Here is a 5,573-nt window from a genome sequence, read left to right on the forward strand (position 1 = left end):
AACGACAACACAAACTGACCAGATGCTGACCAGGCCGACTTTTATTAGATATAGTCAATTATATTACAGTATATTATCTACGAGGTCGACTCCAGTCATACCTTTGCATCACCAGTCATACCTTTACAGTAATTGGTCTAACAAATAATAGAATGTATTTTTACTCATTCTAAAGAATTTTTCATCATACATTCTTAACATCGGATAAAGTTTTTGGAACTGGCTTTCATTTTTATGTTCTATTATTGGATGAACCCAATAAATTCTTTTCCTGCGGTTTCGCCTTATTTTTCGAAGCAAAAGCCACAACAGTGCTTCTTCTTCAAAATTCATTTTTGACTGAATCAAAAATTTAGTTGTAGTTCGGGTGTCGTCCATCAACTCACACGTGCGACTTCTCGACGACATTTTTGTCGCGCAGTTGTGGTTGTAACGTCATCGATAGCTGCGACAGCACTGTTTTGTCATTGGAAAGTGGTCCGTGTGAGCGTAACATTAGGGTACACTCACACGCACGACTTTACAGCGACTTTTGAACACAAAAATGTGGTCGCCTCTGGAGAGTAACGATTTTAAATGGAAATGCGGTAAAGCGCTCACACGGGCGACAAACTGCAGTCGGTTTCGGCGACTGTCGCCGTGCGTGGTCGATACCTTCCACAAAATTGTCGCCCGCCCGTAGTGAACCCAACTCACACGGACGTTTTTCCGACGACGCGCGACGGCGACGCGACAACAACACAACTTGACCAGATGTTGACCAGACCGACTTGTATTATAGTAAATTATATTATAGTATCTTATCTATAGTCATATCTCCAGTCATACCTTTGCATTACCTCTGTTGCCTGCGTATCGAACGCTTCTTCTTAAAAAAAATTATTCTATTATTTTTATATTTATTCTACTATCTATTTTATTTACTATATAGCGATTGCCAGTCGTTCATCACAGGTATACTTTTCCTCATAATTGTGTCATCACGTTTTAAGCTGTCTTTTAATTGGCCTAACAAATAATCGAATGTATTTTTACTGATTCTAAAGTAATTAAAGAATTTACATCATACATTCTACTAACACCGGATAAAGTTTTTGGAAGTGGCTTTCATTTTTATGTTCTATTATTGGATGAACCCAATAAATTCTTTTCCTGCGGTTTCGCCTTCTTTTTCGAAGCAGAAGCCACAACAGTGCTACTTCTTCAAAATTCATTTTTGACTGAATCAAAAATTTAGTTGTGGTTCGGGTGTCGTCCATCAACTCACACGGGCGACTTCTCGACGACATTTTTGTCGCGCAGTTGTGGTTGTAACGTCGTCGATAGCTGCGACAGCTTAAAGACCGTTTTGACGTTGGAAAGTGGTCCGTGTGAGCGTAGCCTTAGTTACAGAGTTCCAGCGTTCCAGCCCTCCTAGCGACATCATGGCGTCGGCGTCGCGTGGCTAAATATAAAAACGAACAACGAACCGCTAACCAGTCAGTGTGCGGCGTCAGGCGGCGTGTGGTGCGGCGATACCTGTGGGCGAGACGCAGAGAGAATAAGGTCAACTAAGATTTTTATTCTTAATTTAAATTTCTGTCCGTGCGGGTTCCTGCGAAATCTTTGTTAAACCAACTTTAAACAAACAATAAAAGTTAGACTTAAAAATACTTCAAATGGATGCTGCGGGTATCGCATCTATCATCAACAGAGCTAACCAGCTTAACCCCAACAATGTAGCCTATTGGCTGTCCAGAGGATTCGCGGCCAGACCAGAAAACTGGGCCGAATGTAAGTTTTTTTTTAATTTTTATTTTGGTCCATAATTTAATTTATTTGTTGTGTTTTTAGTTTCTACAGGCGATATTAATTTTTATTTTATTTTGTTCCAGTGGCTGGCCAGGCTGTAGTAGCCACAACTAGTGTGGGGGCCACCGCAGGGTTCCTTGCCACTGCTGGAACGGTCCTATCTTTCGCTTCGACGGCATATTCTGTTTATTCTGTAGGAAAAATTGCATATGGACTATACGGTTATCTATACAAAAAATAAAAATATGTCTGTGCTAGGAACTTATGAATTTCTAGTTTTATTTTTTGCATATTAATTATTATTGTATGTACAACCTTATTCTTATAAATAAACTCATTATTATATTATACTTCTTTGTCTTCTATTAATTCAAATTCATTCTGCATTCTTAAATTTCCGAATACCTAATTTTATCAAGAAGTATTTATTTGCTGTTTTTTTTTTGAGGGAATATAAATTTCTTTTACTACTAACAAAATACCTATCTGATGATTCTATACAGGGTGGTCCGAACTGTATTCCGGAGACTTCGGCAGAATATTCTGCAGATAAAAATAAGTAAAAAAGTTCGTATAAATGTATGTCCTAAAATGCTTAGTTTTAGAGGTACAGGGTATAGACTTTTATTGAAAAAGTGGTCACAAAATGGGAAGAATAAAGGGGGTTCGCCAAATGACCACAGTGGCGCTAAAAAACGCATGAATCTAAAAAATGAAAAGTAACCATAGATAAGAGAATAAAAATAAATATAACCAGATATAACCAAACATTACCCAAAAAAAGTTTTGTTTTTATTTTTTAGACAGAGTTTTTGAATATAAAATAATTATTGTTATCAATATTTTGTGCTTTATTTATTATTTAACAATGGTTAAAGTGTGTGTGGTGCGAAGTTGATTGAATAGCTGATGGAAAAATAAAGAGCAAAGGCAAAGCCTACGGTATGTAAAATACATACTATAATTCAGTATTGTATTATTTGTATTATACTTCGATAGCCCCGTCCTCGAGATCACAATGTAGTTTATGCTACTCAGCTTTTTCGGCGTAATGTTTACAAAATTAAAAAGATTTATGTCCCTTGGTCGTCGCCAGTGTAACACAACCTTTTTGTGAGGTAATCACAGAATATACTAACCACAGAACACACTAAAGAAGAACGCTAACTCCCATGCATTTTTTAGTTTCAAAACGGTTTCAAATTTGTAAAGAAATCTGTAATCTGTATATTGAAGTGGCGCCATCTAGCCACCCAGGAAAGTAACAAATGTGGCGGCAAATTTAAATAGATGCAATTTATTTTTAAGCAAGACGTATTGACTTGTTCGCCAGTTAGTAGAGCCAATCAGATTTCTACAAAATAATGTGTAGTCATCTGATTGGTCCCAAGTTGGCAAACAAGTCAAATGGTAAAAAACAAGGATTTATATATAAAGGTTAAACCAGGTTAAACTATTGTAAAGTGTTAAATGGTTGGCTTATATCATTTTATGTGCATAAAAATCTACAATAAATAATTTAATTTAATTTACAGAAAATTATACCATGAAACATTTTACAAACAAATAAAACAACAGATTAAAAAGTATAATATTTATTATAGTACCAGATTTAAGAACACATAACAAATATCGTTGGAATACAAGAGAAAGTGACGTCCATTAGAAACAATAATGTTTTATTTACGTGTATTTTTTACATATGGACTTGAACAATTGTGTAATATCACATTGTGGAGTTTATGTACAAAAATATGGAGTTGATCAATTTTTTTTGTAAAAATATATGGCGTTGTAAATATTACATTGTTAAAAAATAAAATTCACGAACATTTGGACTTGGTTAGGTTACCTCACCTCACTTTCTCGGATTATTAAATAAAATTGTTAGATAAATCAAAGACCTTTAACTTAAACCTTACCTTTAATAAATCTTAAAAATCAAACAGAAAACAAAGTTCAAAAAAATTCAAAAATACAAAGTCACGATTGTAAAATGAAGATTGCAAAAAACAGAGCCAAACAACCAGAAAACAGCGAAACGCACATCTCACAGAATATACTAACGAAAAGGAAGCCCAAGTTCCTTGTAATAAATCGGTTCCATTTTCGTAACGCCATCTCTCGACATAGCTGACATTATAGGTTAGCCAAAGGGGTGCGGGGCCGGGGGGAATTGTAAAATACACTTTTTTATTTTAATTATTTTTATTCGCTATTTGCAGTTTTATTTTTAAAACATATTATGTGAAACAATCACATAATATGTCTTAAAAATAAAATTACAAACGGAAACAAAAGGAATTAAATAATCTCAAAATCTACAAAGTTTATTGATAAAAAAGTTAGGCTATGCAAATTGATAAGTATATTAAGTATAACCTCTTTGGTATAACATTGTTAAACAAACATTAACAAATCATAACATAGAAACAATCATAGAACTAAAAAAAGTACTATTACATAAAAACAGGTGATACAATACTTCAAAATTAATTTTAACATAATATCAAAACCGAAAAATCAAACTGCAAACACAACCACACTTATCACAACAGAAATTAACACACACTTCCGCGGCAAATGTCCAAGAAAGACTGATCATTCTGATTGGTCCTGGTCCGGTCGTAGCTCACGTCGTATTGTCGGTAAGCAAAATCCCTGTCCAAAAATTTTGACGATCAGAAATTTCATAAAAATATTCTGCCTTCGAAAATATTCTTTCACAAGGAACTGAACTACCAAGGGTACAACATTTGTGCTTAACAATTTCACTAAGGTAAGGATAGTTGTAGTGGTTATTTTTCCACCAATCGAGAGGGTTACAGTTGCGATCTAAAATATCATCTTCCAAATATCGTTGCATCTCGATGATTGCGCGGCTTGATGCTGATGATGATTTAGGTCTGTTTTTAATCACATTTTTATCAATACAGTCCCAGAGTGTAAAAGTATTGGAACTGGATTCCTTCAAAGAGCTTTCAGAGCTTTTTGGGAGGTTGATTTGAATGTTGAAGGTTTTCCACATTATTCCTTTTTGTTTATAATTTCTGTAAGCAGACTTATAACTAATTTTTTTTTAACGTTTTCTACGGCGTCGTCATGCTTAAATGGGTATATTTTAAACCTTGGATCTAAAAATGTTGCAAGAGCTAAGGTATTGCTGTATTCTACATTTCCTAGCCGATTTCGCAAACCATCTTCCAAGCTCTGTATCACAGTTTTTGTTGAATTTAGAATGTTCTCGGTCTTCATTCTCTCACAAATATTTAACAGACCACGTTGTAAAACAATCACAAGTGCAGCAGATATATAATTTTGTCCACTAATATTTTTGGTAGCTTCGTCAAAATGTTTTAAAACATCACAGAGTTCTTTTAGTAGAGTCCATTCGTCAGCATCCAAATGTGGCAAACGAGCATCTAACAAACCCGTTACGGATCTTAGCGGATCTTGGAGTTCTACAAATCTTAGAATCATATGGAATGTAGAATTCCATCTAGTAATAACATCCTGTATTAACATTTTGGAGGATCAATACCAAATTGCTTCTGAAAGTTTTTAATTTAGTGTTAGCAACGGTGCTTCTCCGAAAATGTGCTACAATATTTTTACTTTGTCCAAAACGTCTGTCACTAATTTTAGAGAATCCTGTACGATTAAATTAAGTGTGTATGCAAAACAACCAAAATATTTCAGACCTAACTCATTAGTTATTGCACTTTTAATATTTCTTGCATTGTCTGATACGACCAAAATAACTTTTTCTCTAATTGCCAATC

At 34.5% G+C, this 5,573-nt stretch overlaps 1 long non-coding RNA gene across 1 annotated transcript; it reads left to right on the top strand.

Annotated features, from left to right (window-relative positions):
* Positions 1-1,305: 1,305 nt before the first annotated feature.
* Positions 1,306-2,141, top strand: LOC115882974. Its single transcript, XR_004050300.1, has 2 exons — positions 1,306-1,773; positions 1,875-2,141. It is a non-coding gene; the product is annotated as an uncharacterized LOC115882974 (long non-coding RNA).
* The last annotated feature ends 3,432 nt before the right edge of the window (positions 2,142-5,573 follow it).

Source organism: Sitophilus oryzae, unplaced genomic scaffold (genome assembly GCF_002938485.1).
Source record: "Sitophilus oryzae breed Bouriz unplaced genomic scaffold, Soryzae_2.0 scaffold_1801_pilon_pilon, whole genome shotgun sequence".
Taxonomy (NCBI): domain Eukaryota; kingdom Metazoa; phylum Arthropoda; class Insecta; order Coleoptera; family Curculionidae; genus Sitophilus; species Sitophilus oryzae.